The following is a 16,886-nucleotide window of genomic DNA, read 5'->3' as shown; positions in this document are numbered from 1 at the left end:
CTCCACTCTAGCTGTGACATCACGCACTCTAAGCCTTAACGAGCTGCGCAATAAACACTAATGTTAAAATCTGAAGAAGGCCTCTTTACCAAGGTCTGAACAATGTTTAATATTTCTAAAAGTATGAATCTGATTTAAAAGTTGTGTTACACGAATAATGTCAGAAAGATGTGTAACATTTTAAAGTTGGAATGAGGTTTCTGAGTGAAAGTATGAAGTCGCAGTTAGCAGTTGAAGTCGCATGAAGATTTTTCAAGTCTGAAGAGTTTCTCCATTGACTTCCATGTTAAACATGTGATGAATTATGGGATGTATCTCTGGAATTATGAAAGTTATGAATGAGAAAAGTAATAGCCATCGATTCCCGATCGAGCAGAACGTTTTGATGTTTGAACAGAGTTTCTGCGATGTGGGAGCAGAAGAGGCGCAAAATAACCCGGCGGAATACAAATAATAAAGAATTAGTGCGTAGAAGAACAAGTAGTTGGAATGCTGTATCAGCATTCCCACTAAATAATGATCATTACAGCGCATTCAGATATAGATATGGGTTTCATATGTAATTGTTGTTTGACTGGCTGGTAAATCTAAGATCCAGGAAGCTGTGTGCTGGAATGCAGAAGCAGCCGGCCGCATCTCCTCACAGTGAACCCTTTTCAATATTGGATGTCCATAATTATATCTAGATGATTAGTTTTGCAGGGACAGAATGGGAAGTACAAAGAACAAGCATTAGGATTTAGCCTGTGTGTCCCTCTGGAATCACAGAGAGCACCAAGCCATTTGAAGATGCTGTCTGAAGAGCACTAATTACATTTCCGCACAATAAGGCTTCCATGAAAGAGGCTGAGCTGACAAATGAGCAACCTTTCAATTTGCTTTTATTTTCCCCCTGACCTACCTTGCTCCGTCATTTTAATCTCGTCCCCAAATGGGATTTTAGTGAAAGTGAATTTAGCACAATGTTGGGATGATTTGATAAACCGAAGCATTCTAAATGTAAATGCCGCAGAGTGGGATTAGCCGGACGTGTGCTCCCCAGGTTGAATTAGTTATAGAAGGAAGGATGCTGAAGGAGTGACAAATTAGCATCACTGTGGTGGTCTGGGCGGTGAGGGGGTGTGTGTGTGCTCAGGCATGAAGAGCTGAAGGTGCATTGTGGTGGACAGACACAGAGGATTTGTAAAATGTAATACAGACTAATACAGTGTCCTGCAGTAAACCCAACCTTTGTGAAGTGTAGGTGTACACTTTAGTGGAGACAGATGCTGACTCACCTGTGTGCTCCTTTCTGTGGAGATCTATTGTCCTGCATTGTGTTGGAAGGACATTTCATCAGTTTACTCAGAATACAGGAAACACAATGCAGAAATACAGAGATATAAAGAGCAGCACACACACCCTGACCACACAGGTTATAATAGAAATCAACATTTCGTCTGCCTTCATGTCATCATGTTGTGATGTCTACCTCTCTTCATGTCTACCTGTCTATGGCCAGCTGTTTGAATATTTATTCCATATCGTTGATATCAGTCGGAAGTCGCCTACACTAGTTGGCTCTTTGTCAGCACTGGTTAGGCATTTGGTCCAACTAGTTTGGGACTTCCCCCCCATTTCTAATAGTCAGTGACAGGTTGATCTTCTTCTGCACCAGAAGATGAACCTTTATTTACCTTCCGAGGGGGATATTGCGTTTCCACAGTTGTTTTTTTTACACACACACACACACACACACACACACACACACACACAGTACAAGTATACAGTTAACATGCACATGTATTTTTTGTTATACATATACAAGGTACAAATACACATGCAGATGCATTTTTGGAGAGTTCCAGAGCAGAGAGGCTTCCACCTCTCCATCTACCAGCCGACACTCCGTATTATTATTTGTTGGTCCGATCGGGACGTGAACCGGTGTCACTACAGACTGAGCATCTGCCTAGCATCACTAGTTAACAAGAAAGTTACATTAAAGGCAAATGGTTCACTAGTTAACAAAATGAAGCTTTTTTTACCTTACTAGTTAGCTAGTGAGGCTCAAAATGTCTACTTGTTAACTAGTGACCTCCAGTGTCAACTAGTAACACTTCATATTGACTCTTAAGCTAGTGCTCCTCCCAGTCAAGATTTAAAAACACGTTTTTAAGAACCTGAGCTACAAGTACAGTGTGTGTGAAGTTTTCTACAGTCATATCTCGGTCTACATGTCCACCTGTCTTCATGTCCACCTGTCTTCGTGTCCTCATGGAGCCTGGTTGGTTCATCAAGGTGTCTTTAAATGGTGGAGTGTCTGCTTCTGTCTCTCTCACTTTCACTTTATGTATTTATTCAGTTCTACATGTAGAACAAGATGCAGTAGTATCTCATACATGTACAAACACGGCTGGCCATCAGGAGCAGTTTGGGCTTCAGTACCATAGAATTCTTCCATGGCGGGGCCAGAACCACTACCGACCACCACTCGACCTCCTGAGCCACAGAATTCCTAGTTGCTTAACCCCTGTACTAAATTCTACAAAATCAAGGTAATGCCACTTAGTTAGAGAATCTGAATAATCCATCCATACGCAAATATTTTGATATTTGTGTCTCCAGGGACACTGAGGGTCATGTAATATACTTCTGCTCCAGCAGATATCAGCAGTGCATCATTTAGAACCAGCCTGAGGTTATGGACAGGTCAGAGAGGAGAGGAAAACGAGGAGCTGTCATTAAAGGTTCTGAGTGACATCCTCAAATGGCTGAGCATAGCTTGCAATAAAGACATGTTTTTGTTTAAGGAAAATTATTTTCTTCACGTCACACTACACTAAACCCTGCAGGGTCCGTGTACGTTTTGTTAGTTTGATTTTTCGTTTGAACCAAAAACCGAAAATGCCAGCCTTTTTTCGTTTTAAATCAAAAACGAGAAAACAGGAAACCAAAGCCGTTTTTGTTGTCTGAATCAAAAAACGGACCGATTTTGGTTTTTGATAACTACTTCATTACATTTTCCGTTTTCTATTGAAGAATGAAGAAAAGCAGTCAGGTGGACCGGAAGTTATACAACATATTTCAAAATAAAAGCCACAAGGATATAATAGCAATGCTGTAAAAGTTAAATCTTGGAACCCAGAAGTCTGACGACGATACGTTTATTTCTGCATTCACATGCAGATATGTGTTTATTGTGGTGGGTTTACATAATTCACCTACGGAACTATGGGTGGGGGTATTGTTCCGCACGGACATTTTAGTTAACAGGACTTCCTGTTTTGGCCGGTCAGTTTTCCCGGGCTTGAGTTTGTTTAGATGCTGTTTCATGTGGAATAAAAGACTAGCTTTGTCTTTTGACACACCGCCTCTTGTCTCCTGTCTCTCGGCACTACATTGGTGACCCCGACGTAAGTCTTGTGGAAGTATCCGAGACTGAACCGAACATGGCAAATAACGCCGTTTTTCTCAAACTGCCGGAGTTTTGGGAGACGTCCGCGGCAGCACGGTTCGCACAGACTGAGGCTCAGTTCGCCCTCCGCGGGATAACAGATGACGACGCACGCTATTTCCACGTCGTTTCGGCACTGGGAAGCTCCACGGCGGCCCGGACGGTGGGCTTTATTACATCTCCCCCTGCTCAAAATAAATATGCAGCGTTCAAGGCTTTCCTGCTCAAGACTTTCGAGTTGTCACGGCTGGAACAAGCCCGACGCCTGTTCGCTATTCATAGCCTGGGAGACAGCAAGCCTTCCGACCACATGGAGATGATGCTTAACCTGCTAGGTACGGAAGAACCTAACTTTCTGTTTATGGAACTGTTTCTTCGGCACATGCCGCCACATGTCCAGACAGCGCTCGCTTACACGGCTATTACTGAGCCCCGCGCCTGCGCTCAGTAGTGGCCGCGAGTGTGGGCACATCCAACCGGCTCCTGTTCATCAGGGACACCCTCTCCGGGCGCAAACTCCTTTGTGATGAAGGATGTCTCGCCTTTCCTGACGCCGGGAGACACTCTCCTTAAAAGACCCCTTTGTTATGTAGTGGGGCTTGAGCTATATTGTGTGTGTTGTAGATGTGTTTATGTTTAGCCTGGAGGACCTGGTAGTCCAGTTTTCGCGGCTTTATTTATGTTCCCATAGGGTTTACGCTTGACTTTTGGTTAGGGGGGGAAGCTCTGGGTCCTACGGCCCCTGGTGTGGCTGGCTCGGGCTCCCTCCTTCCTCGGAGTTCGACAACATGGAGCGTCTGGGCATCATCCGCCGCTCAGACAGCCCTTGGGCCTCACCGCTCCACATGGTCGCTAAACCAGCCGGCGGCTGGCGACCGTGTGGTGACTACCGCCGCCTTAACGACGCCACTACGCCAGACAGCTACTCAGTCCCTCACATCCAGGACTTCTCTGCACACCTGGCGGGTAAGCTAAGTGGATCTGGTGCGGGGCTACCACCAGGTTCCGGTGCACCCCTCAGATGTCCCCAAAACTGCGGTGGTTACGCCGTTCAGGCTGTTCGAGTTTCCGCGTATGCCGTTTGGACTTAAGAATGCAGCTCAGTCCTTTCAGCGGCTGATGGATTCGGCGCTCAGAGACATGCCATTCATCTTCGTCTATTTAGACGACATCCTCGTCGCCAGCTCCTCTGAAGAAGAGCACCGGGCAACGCCGGCTCTCATACATATCCGAGAACACCACGGACATCCAACACATCGCTGGTAAGGCTAACGTGGTCGCGGACTGCCTCTCCATAGCGGTCATCGGAGCTGTACAGCTGAGCCTCAATTACCTCCGCATGAGCACGGACCAGGCCTCTGACCACGGGGTCCAGACCCTCAAGGCGGTGATGACTATGGCAGCGGAGCGTGTGGGCTTACCGCTCCCCCCACCGCTGCCACCGAGGCCGGTGAGCCGCCTACGTCAGGGCTTCTACGGCACGGCCCGTCCGGCACAGCCGGCCTTCGTTTCACCTCCCCTGTCAGACATCTGGCAGTGTGTGGAGGCGACATGGCGACAGCCACTGAGGACGAAGGCTCCGGTGGCGACATGGGCTGGAATCCTCAGGGTGCAGACCCTGTCAGAGAGCAGACAGGCATCCTTGCTTCGGGCAGTTTGCAGACTGCGACAGGGGGCAACAGTGACAGCTTTCTATCATGCTGACCCTGGGTCTCATGGTGGCTGCTCACGTTGTGGTCCCACTCGGGTTACTGCATATGCGCCGCCTGCAGAGGTGGTTCTCCAGCCTGCGTTTAGATTCCAAGAGACACAAACGGCGTCTGGTGACCATCCCCCCATCAGTGGAGGGCAACCTCCGGTTCTGGGGGTCCCCGGATCACCTCCGGAGGGGGTCCCCACTGGGACGGGTGACCTCCTACATCACAGTGTTTACGGACGCATCCGGAACAGGATGGGGAGGGACCTGCCTGGGGAGAGCTATAGGTGGGCGCTGGTCTCTAACAGAGACACAGCACAGCAACCTCCTAGAGCTACGGGCAGTAGTGTTGGTCCTCCAGCATTTCAAACCCTTAATTCGGGGGAGACATGTAATGGTCAGGAGCGACAACAGCACCACAGTGGCATATATCAACAGGCAGGGCGGAGTCCGCTCCGCCGCTTTGTTGACCACAGCGGAGAGGCTGTGGTTATGGGCTTCAGAGGTGGTGTTATCTCTGAGAGCCCTCCACATTCCGGGTCTGGAGAACAGGGGGGCCGACCTCATGTCGAGAGGCGTACCCCTGCCAGGCGAGTGGGCGCTTCACCCGGAGGTGGTGAAGCGGATCTGGGCCCGGTTCGGGACAGCAGAGGTGGATCTGTTTTCCAGCCGGCGCAACAGCCACTGTGCCCTGTGGTTCTCCATGGCTCTGAGCGACGACCCGCCCCTGGGGTGTGGACGCGTTTGCACACGAGCCATGGCCAAGGAAGCTGCTCTACGCGTTTCCACCGCTGTGTCTCATTCTCCCTCTCCTGGGGAGAGTGAGGCGAGAACGTCTGTCAATCATCCTAGTAGCGCCGGATCGCGTCAGGGCTCTGTGGTACTCCGAGATGACACAGATGAAGGTGGGCCAGCCCTGGGCGCTTCCCCAGTTCTGGGGGGCGATGTCTCAAGAGGCAGGTGCAATCGGGGCGTTACCCACTCTGGGCCAACCTCTCCAGGCTTGGCTCCTGAGAGGGACAGGCTAAGGCAGGGTGGATTGTCTGATAGTGTTATTCAGTCTATCCAGGCAGCTAGAGCGGGATCCACGACAGCCTGTTACAGGCCGAAGTGGCTTGGATTCCAGTGATGGTGTGAGGAGCGGAAAATAGAGCCCCTATCTTGTGAGTTGGGATCTATTTTGTCGTACTTACAGTCATTGGTGGACAGAGGGCTGGCTCATTCCACAGTGAAAGTGTATGCAGCAGCCATCTCGTCCTGCCATGAGGGATTTGACGGCAGGTCAGCCTTTTCTCAGCCACTGATGTTGCGGTTTTTACGGGGGGTCAGGAGGCTGCGCCCAGTAGTGCACGCCTCCGCCCCGCAGTGGGACCTGCCGCTGATGCTCGAGGCTCTGGTCACAGATCCTTTTGAGCCTCTGGAGCTCTCCTCCATGAAAGCACTGTCGTGGAAGACAGCTTTGCTACTTGCCTTAACGTCAGCCAAAAGACTGTCCGAGTTAACCGCTCTATCGGTGCACCCGAGTTGTTTGATGATCCGGGGTGACCAGAGCGGGACAAAACTCAGACCGAACCCCTCCTTTGTGCCCAAGAGCCTAAGGAGTGCGTTCAGGTCGAGGGCTATTCAGTTGGAGGGCTTTAATCTTCCACCCCATTGTGGGGCGAGGGAGGCTAAATTGCATCTCCTCTGCCCGGTGCGTGCGCTATCGTGTTATGTGGAGCCCTCAGACGCACTGAACAGCTGTTTGTGTGCTTCGGGGCAGGGTGACCGGGAAAGCCCTGTCCAAGAAACGCCTGGCAGGCTGGCTCTGCGAGTGCATTGCACATAAAACATTAAATAATACTTTAGGTTAAGATAGATTTCATTTCATTTAATCGTTTATTTGAACAGGGACAATGCACATTAATGAACACTTAAGACAAATAATGCTTCAAGTGTAAATATGCCGGATTTTAGCTTTGAGCTAATTTCCATCCGCAGTCACATACAACATATAAGAACATGACATTTATAAACATAGCAACAATAAATACATGATATGCAAAAAGAGCAAGTGCAGCATACAAGTATTTTCCACATGGCAGTACAATATAGCAGCAACGACATATAAAGTGTGTTGTGTTCAAAATTCTAGGAAAGACAAACAACTTCTAAGTTTAACTATTTATTATAAGAGAGCAAAAGATATATTTCAATTGGCCAAGGACTCCGTTCGGTCACAGAAATCACAGGCAGCTGTAATCTGTAACTCTATTTCCGGAAAAAAGCCTCGAACCTCGTGCGGCAATACATTTTATTATTCAGGGCTTTGCCCATACATTTATGATTGGTTAAGACTAGATGGAGAAAAACCTTGGTTTAGACTTTGGCTCTCTCTCGTTGGTGCACAGACTTAGACAAAAGTCTCTTGGCAACACGATCTTCCAATCAGCATTCGGCCGGCCTGTGAAGGTTCCTCCCTACTCTGTCGCTATCCTAGTAATTTGTTTTTGCTAAAGTTTCTACAGAAAAAGTGGAATCCTGGTTATACTGATTCCCAGCTATGCGTGGGAGCCAAGCTCACCCACACGGCCAAGGCCAGAGCCTCAGTAACTCATTGTCCTCTTACCCCTAGATTCCACCGGGTCCGTCTGCGGTGCGTTACGGACGCGTTACGGCTGCGCCGCAGTGCTCAAGGTGATCGCGGCCACTCTAGTCAATGGGTGCTATTCCACCACACGCGGCGCGTTACGGCTCAGACGCGTCCCAGAAGCATCCCAGAAGCGGCTCGGCGCAGGGCTTTTCTAAAATTAGGATCGAATCCTATTTTTGTCGCGGCGCAGCCGTAACGTAAGGTCGGGCAGGCAGGAAGTGGAACGTTCAGAGCTATATAGACCTATATATATACACACACACAAACTAATTTTGCAGACCCTATCCCTCCGTAGTCTTTCAAGTAGGAGGAGAAATGCCAGCGTTCTCCTCCGGTTTACAGGCACTGTGTAAATTATATATATAGAATAATTATGATGATGAATGCATTTTTTTTACCACTAAAATACAGCAACACATCTTTGATTCATGTCGTTTATAACTGGAATATTACAGTTATTATTAACTTTGTCTGTACAAAGTAGCCTGTCCAGGAAATATGCCCAAATCAACAAAAACTGCGAGCCGGCAGGCAAGACTCTCCGCTTCTGAAATGCTTCTGAAACGCGCCTGGTAGGGTATGACGCCGGAGGAGGCCGGACCAAAACCGCGGCGCAGCCGCAACGCGACGCAGACGGACCCGGTGGAATCTAGGGGTCACAGTGTCTGCACCTGGCTTTGCTACATTAGTATTGCAAGCTAAAACGTTCTCCTGTGACTTTTCCCTTCGTTTCCTATCAAACCCATCAAAACTTGGGATTGGTGATTTTGTCTATTTATTCCAAAGTCATAGCAACATTTAATGAGCACAAAAAGCATATAATGTAATAATAAAATTCAGTCTTGTAATGTTATATAAAAATAGACTCCACATGTGCAAGAGAAGATACAAGAGCTACATAAAGTGCAAGAGGAGATACCCCTGTGTTAAAGTGCATTTAGCGGTGATTGCACGTCTGTTTGTTTCTCAACCATTCTTTGAGTTGACCTTTAAAACTATTGAGAGTGGGACAATCCCGTATCTCAGTTGGGAGGCTATTCCAGAATGAGCTGCCTTTAACGGAGAGGACATTTTGTCCAAAAGTGGTCTGTCTACGGTGGACTTCACAGTCTCCTCTGGTTTCTGACCTAGTGCAGCGTCCAGTGTATTTTTTGTGGATGAATTCCCCTAAGGGAGGGGGGGGGGCCAGTCCATGTAAACATTTATAAAAAAAAGCACATACTTTTAAAAGACTTAAAATTGTCAAAACTCAAGAAATTGTGTTTTTCAAGGATGGTACAGTATGAATATGGCTTTGTGTCAAAAACCTTGATAACTCTCTTGTACAGCTGTTCTATTGGTTTAAGGTTTGTGGCACAAGCAAACGACCAGTTTGTAAAACAGTATTCAATGTGGGATAAAATCATACAGTGGAGGTATGACTTTGCAGCACTGACAGTTAAGAAGGGTCTAATTTGTTTAAAATGTTGCAAGTTGAATTTAATAGTATTGGATACTTTCTTGATATGTTTCTTAAAAGTCAAGTTCGAGTCCAGTATGACTCCAAGATACTTGAAGTGGGAGACTAGTTCTATTTCTGTTCCGTTTAAAAATACGTTGGATCCTTTGATTTTGACTGGTCGTTTACTGAACATCATGCATACTGTTTTTTTTACGTTTAACTGTAAGCAAATGTTGTTCAGCCAGTGTTGAACCTTATCCAAAGCATTTGAGAGACAAGATGAGATTATTTCAGTATTTTTCCCGTGTATAAAGATGACATGGCATCATCGGCATACATTTGCACATTCAACTGAGGACATACATTAGGCAAGTCATTAATGTACAGAGAAAAAAGTAACGGTCCAAGAATGGAACCTTGTGGAACCCCAACAGGGTTGACAAGGTAGGGCGATTTGGCACCGTTGACCAAAACACACTGTTTTCTGTTCGATAAGCAAGACTTGAGCCAATGTATTGAAACTGCCGAAAAATTGAAATAAGTCAGCTTTGTAAGGAGCACTTGGTGTTCAACAGTGCCTTCCTGAGATCAAGGAAGACAGCACCTACATCTAAATGTTTGGTGATTAGTTTTGACACCCATTTCTCAGCTATCTTAGAGACACAGGGGAGGATGCTGTTAGGTCTATAATTGGACATCATTGCCTTATCCCCAGATTTAAAAATAGGTGTCACCGTGGCCACTTTCCAGGATGATGGGACTTCCCTCGTGCTGATAGATTGATTTACTAGCATAGTAATTGGTTTTATTAGACCGTCGATATGTGTCTTTATAAAGTAGGTGTCGAAATCATCTGCATCCCTAGCCTTAGAACCTCTTAACCCTAAGATTATATTTTTTACCTCAGCCTCTGGGATTTCCTCCAGGTCACAGTCGGGCTAGGTGAGACCTCAGATGGCGGGAAGAGCTTTGTGATGTCCAAAGCACTATTTAAGAAATACTCATTGAGAGAGCTGGCCAACACTGCAGGGTCTTTTATCAGGGCATCATTGATTTTTAATTCTAGAACATTATTTTCCTGTTTGGTATGTTTACCTAATAGTTTATTTAGGATTTGCCAAACGTTTTTACTGTTACCTTTCGCACCTTCAATTATATTGATGAAAAAGTTTGCTTTGGCCTGTCTTATTGTTTGTGTTACCTTGTTACGAGCATGAGTGAATTTCTGTCTATCAGTGGATAGTCCGGATTTCAAGCTGTGCTTTAATAGTTGGTCTCTGGATTTCATTAGATTCCTGCATTGTAGATTCAGCCAGGGAAGATGATGTTCCTTCCTGTCCCTAAGGCACCCTCTTCTTGAGAAGGAAGACATTGTATCATTCATTTTAGATATAAACAGATTACTGTTTTCACCAATATCTTCAGAGGATGTCTTGTAATGCACTGTTGAGGAACCTGTGACCCAAGTTTTTCATTCATTGCATAACTACACCGTAGTTGTGTATTATGATATGTCGATAAACCTTTGAAAATCTTGAAATCTTGAAAGGGATGTGCAAAATAGCCATTATATACAGTTTTTAATGAACGATTAGAGAGTAACGAGTAATGAATATGCTTTATAGGGACCTGCAGATACATTTTTAGTCTTCTCAAGCACCCACTATCAAATATCTCGCCTGATTGTTGGCACTTGACAATCACCTTCACTGAATTTTACTCAGGTGTAACTAAAGTCTGATTTAAGGGTTGTTTATATTTCACATCATTAATCCAAATCTGTAAAGTAACTAAAATAACTGAAGTGGAGTAAAAATACCAGGTTAACCTCTGAATTGTAGTGGAGTACAATTACAAAGTAACAATAAATTGCATGTTGTACATGCTGCTGTAACGAAAACATTTCCCAACTTGGGATCAATAAAGTATATCTTATCTTATCTTAAGATGATCGATGGCTACTGCCATATTTACAAAATTTGCCTCTGAACCTTGACAACTGCATGTTTCAAGGCTTATCAATTAACAACAGGAGGGGTCACAGACATAAGACCAGCTGTTAAATAAATATCTTCTGACCTTAGCTGTCATGATGAATGCGGTCCATTATGGACACAAGACATTTTCACCAATTTATAATTGATATTTTTTAAATGTGATAACACCAATGTGTTTCCCATCCCCTAAACCTCCAGGTATGTACACAGTTTAATACTGGCAACTTCTAATTATGATAAAATACGAAAACGTCTTTTAAAAACTACAATTCCCGGTAGAGACGCGCCATAGAACATGTTACGAAACACAGAAATAGCCAGCATGTGTAGTTCTGGGGGGGATAGTGTGCCGTGGATGGGGTTCATTTCATTTCAAAGTGCTGTTTGACGCTCGGCGTAACCTTGGCGCACTGCCACTCCAACATCCAATCACAGAACTTGAGGATAATCACGGGGTTTGTCAAGCAAAGCGGATGGTGTAGTCCCAAACGATAGCTGAGGATTATGGGTAGTGTAGTGTCTTATGCCATCCTAAACTCCGAAAAAATATTTGTTTCTCAGAATCGAAGGGGAAAAACACAAAAGCATTGCACACAATTTAAACCAATTACTGTTGTGTAACTAACAGGTATAATCTAGTGTTTTTGAGATGATGAGTAATGCAGATATCACTATAAAATCAATCGACAGTAAGGAGAATACTTACTTCCGGGTGTAACATTCTCCATTATCCAATGGGAATGGACGCTCACATTGCCTTTAACTGCCGCCGACATGAACGGATGCGGTGCTTCCCTGAGCGTCAAATACCGCCGCTGATGGGAATACATTGTTGAAAGCTCTTTGCGTCCGTTTATGAAGCTGAAGGAGACTCGGTGCGTCACAACTGCACGCCAAAGGACCCTGACCAAGCGTCGCTCTTGGACGATCAGGGAGGGAGACTGTGTTGTCTGTAACGTTAAACTTATTGTTTTTCTTCAACAAGTTTGACAACATTGAAAGACAGAGGAGGGACAGTATGTGCATTCTTAATGAACATACTTTTTTACGTGTCAGGGTGTTATGCTACAGGTCCATGAAGACAAGCCCCACAGTGAGTTCAGGATGAAGTGTTGTTACTCTGTAAGTTACCGTCTGGTTGAACATGTTCCTGGGGATTTGGCTCATTTTAGAAATGTTAGACACAGCCAATAGTAAAACATAAACTTTAATATAACTAGCTACTCCCCAGACATTGACTGACTGGTCTGTGTGTGCTGCACAGAGGTCACAGTTGTGTTTTGTTCCTGTTCTGTTGTTAAAGGGTTATTTTTTCTTCATTCATAGTATAAAAGTAAATCAATTCATATCAGTATGTATAAGAAGTTGTAAGTATAGAAAATATTTAGGAACAAAGATATTACATCATATTTACTCCTTCAAATAGCACAATGTTATTAATCTCAATCTCAATCTTTATTTATTTATATAGCACATTTAAAACAACCTTAGTTGACCAAAGTGCTGTACAGGCAATAAATACAATATCAAATAACACAATGGGAGTAAAAGAATAAAACAATAATTAAAAACATGATAAAAAACACAATAACTAGAAACATATAAAAACACATACAAATGTGAAAATGTAAAATGTAAAAACCAAAATGTTACCCTAAAAGAAATAATACAAAGCAAACTGAATACGTATTTATTTTGTTACTCTTCTTACAGGTGGGGCTGAAGGACTCGACCCCCGTTGAGCTGGAGCATCATGGTTGCAGGTGTGACGTGTGTTACACTCCTGCTCCAGTCACATGACTCCCAGTGGGTCCCCAGTACTCAGCTGTACAGAGCAGCAGTGGTACAAACCAAGAACTATGGCAAGTCTGAGAATAATGTCATTGTAATTCAAATACTAAAACTACACACTCATCATGTCTCATACACACATCTCATCTCATCATTTCTATATCTTGCTTAAACCCACAGGGTGTAAAACCAGGCCCGGTAGAGAACATGGCTGGGATGTCCGCAGTCCAAAGCAGAGAACAATGTCAGAGAAGGTAAGGTGAGAGAATAGTAGTTATGTGAAAGTAAGCTATGCACACAGAATGGCTTATGTATTGATGTCTCCAGGGGCGGACTGGCCATCTGTGTGTTCTGGAGAATCACAGAACGGCCGGTCGTCAGCGGGCCATTGACGGCCGGCACCGCCCTTTATTTAAATGGCATCATTTAAGTTGCGCTGACAGGCGACAGAGGTCCACAGTTTCCCCGCTGACAGGCTCCCCCCGCCCTCCTGTTGACAGTTCACGAGCGTGCTCTACCAATTTGTGTGGGCTGGGCTGGGTCAGAGTCCAGGGCTGATTTGTAGTCCCAGTCCGCCCCTGGATGTCTCTGAATTTGCTTCAAATAGGAGCAGCACACTATCCAAAGACATCAGTGGAGAGCTGCTGGATCTGTCTGCCCTCAAAGTGTCAGAGATCTACAAGGACTTCACCGCTGCTTCTGCACCATAGGTATCACCTGTGAGGTGCCACTAGGGGACTCTGCTCTCGGTAAAGTTCAAGCAGTGCCTTGTCATATGAACAACACCATGACAGCTAGAAGTCACACCGCTGCCCACCACCATGCTCCACCACCATGCTCCACCACGGCCAGATCTACTACTGGCTGGCTACAGACAACAACCTTCTGCATGCGTTTTTGTTGTTGTGAACATCAACAGCTGCCCTTAAGGGGATAGTTTGGGTCTTTTGAAGTGGGGTAGTATGTGGTATATATATCCATAATCAGTGTATTACCTACAGTAGACCAGTGGAGAAACATACAGGAGCAGAGCCATGTACTGCTGAGGACATGGGCAGAAGCAACATTTATTTTATCCATCCAAAAATTAAAGGTGGGGTAGGTAATTTTGGAGAAACCAGCTCGAGTGCGCTAGAATTTGAAAATACACAACCAGAAAAAATCTGCCACTTCCTTACAGAGCCCCTCCTCCAACACACACGAACGCGCACATGACCAATGAGGGCACGAGATAAGTTTGTGTCCAGTTATTTTAGCCGGGCCGGCTAAAATGATTGGTCGTGCTTTTTACAGTACTACGGCTTCCACAGATGAATTTTTTTTGTCAAAGCACTTAAAGGGGACCTATCATGCAAAATGCACTTTTGTACGTCTTTTATACATGAATATGTGTCCCCGGTGTTCCAGAGAACTCACCAAGCGTCAGAAAACACAACCCTCTCTATTTTCCTCCATACCCAAATCTCTAAAAAAGGGGCTGCAACGGATCTGATAAAAACTGATCCAGATTTGAACACTGTCCTGACGTCAGGACAGTGGCGCTACGGCTATTGGGCCAACTCCACCAATCAGAAGGAGACAGCCACGGCCATTGCTGTTCGAAAGCGCTGGAGACGCTGTAGTACGCCAGTAGATGGTGCTGTTCTCACAGAATCAGCCCTTGCAAAAACAGAGCTAAAAGAATTCAAATTGAGCGAAATGAGGCATGGCTAAAATGCATGATCTGTTTGGTATTTTGAAAAACAAAAAGTATAAATATGCCTTATATAGGTATGGTCCTACACTATATTATTCAAATATAGCATGATAGGTCCACTTTAAGCTAAACCAATAACAGAATGATTTACAGAGTTTGGAATGCATTTATAAAAGGTCCCCAGGCTTCCTGAAATTTGCTGTTTGAGTATAGAAGTGAGTATCTGATCTTATCAAGTTTCAAACAGGACATAACATCTGTCAACCACTGTAGATGAGTGGGCGGGAAACTGTCTATCCATCTAAGCAGGATGGCTCGACAAGCTAAGAGGAGAGCAAAAGACAGAGATCACCGCCGTTCTGCAGTTAAACGCATCTCCTTTCCTATTACCCCAAATAGGGCAGCCAGAGGATTTGGATCCAGTTCAATACTGAAAACTTGGCATAGAGTTTGGAAAATCTCCGTCCAGTACATGCTTACCCCTCGATTCCACCAGGTCCATCTGCGTCGCACCACAGTTTTGGTCCGGCCTCCTCCGGCGTCATACCCTACCGGGCGCGTTTCAGAAGCATTTCAGAAGCGGAGCGTCTTGCCTGCCGGCTCGCAGTTTTTGTTGATTTGGGCATATTTCCTGGACAGGCTACTTTGTACAGACAAAGTTAATAATAATTGTAATATTCCAGTTATAAACGACATGAATCAAAGATGTGTTGCTGTATTTTAGTGGTAAAAAAATGCATTCATCATCATAATTATTCTATATATATAATTTACACAGTGCCTGTAAACCGGAGGAGAACGCTGGCATTTCTCCTCCTACTTGAAAGACTACGGAGGGATAGGGTCTGCAAAATTAGTTTATTTTGGGGATTGACTGGATGCTCTGACCGGTCCACTTCCTGCCCGGCGCCTCTGCAACGCCTCGCGTCGCGTCGAAAAATAGACTTGAATCCTGTTTTGAGCGGAGCCCAGCGCCGAGACGCTTCTGGGACGCTTCTGAGCCGTAACGCGGCGCGTCTGGTGGAATAGCACCCATTGACTAGAGTGGCCGCGATCTCTGCGAACGCCGCGGCACAGCCGTAACGCGACGCAGACGGACCCGGTGGAATCTAGGGGTTAGGCGGGGACAGGACCAGTACATATGAATGAGAGGCTTCAATAATTTGGCATTTATCACAGTAGGGACTAACATCAGGATACATTTTGGATAGCTTGACTTTTGAAATATGAGCTCTATGTACCACTTTGAACTGAATTAAGCAGTGACGCGCACATAGAGAAGTTGAATTAATCAGTTTAAGTATGGAAGTCCATTTATCTACTGGAAGGGGAAGGCCCATATCCGTCTCCCATGCTGCCCTGAGCTTATCTGTGGAGAGACACCTTAGATCTGACATCTTGTTATAGAGGGCTGAAATAAGTCTCTTCTGGAATGGATTTAAGGAGAGGACAGTATCAACAATGATTGCATCGGTAGATATAGAAAGGCTGGGTGATTGAGAGAGCATATAATGCCTTGCCTGTAAATATCTAAAAAAAAATCAGATTTGGGAAGATTACATTTCCTGTTTAATGTTTAAAGGAGGTGACGCTACTCAGCCAATCAAATCGGTGCATTCAGTGAGTCAGCACGATAGATTCAAACCATTCAAACACACACACAGAGACGAGACGAGAAGAGAGAAACAGTCGGAGTCATTTAAAATGGCGTGCTCAAAAAAGAGAAAGGTAGACAGCGAAAACAGAGCATTTAATGACATGTTCTCTTACTGGACCTCTTTGAAATGCAATACCCCTGCATTATAGCAACAACAACAATAATAATAATAATAGCGATGATAATTGGGAGGGGGGGCGCGGCTGTCCTTATGTTCTCTGAGGGGAGGCTCACCTTCCCACACTTTGAAAACCCCTGGTGTAAGATATCCTTCTGTTGGGTGGTTTCATATTTTAGAATTCATCATTGTTTCAAAGTTCTTTTATAATGTATTTTTTTTTTACTTTCTTAGTTTGAAAATATAAAAAATAGCAAATACAGCTATCAGGTGAATGAAGAGTAAATATTTGTATTCCACCACTAATTCTCCCCATGTACAATATTCAGCACATGAAGATGCAGAGTGCCAATGTTTACAAAATAAGAAAAAAAAACATTAAATTAATAAATACAATAAAAAAATACTTCTCTAGTAATCTA

The sequence above is a fragment of the Trematomus bernacchii genome, unplaced genomic scaffold (genome assembly GCF_902827165.1).
Source record: "Trematomus bernacchii unplaced genomic scaffold, fTreBer1.1, whole genome shotgun sequence".
NCBI lineage: Eukaryota > Metazoa > Chordata > Actinopteri > Perciformes > Nototheniidae > Trematomus > Trematomus bernacchii.
Note: the sequence above shows the minus strand (reverse complement) of the source record.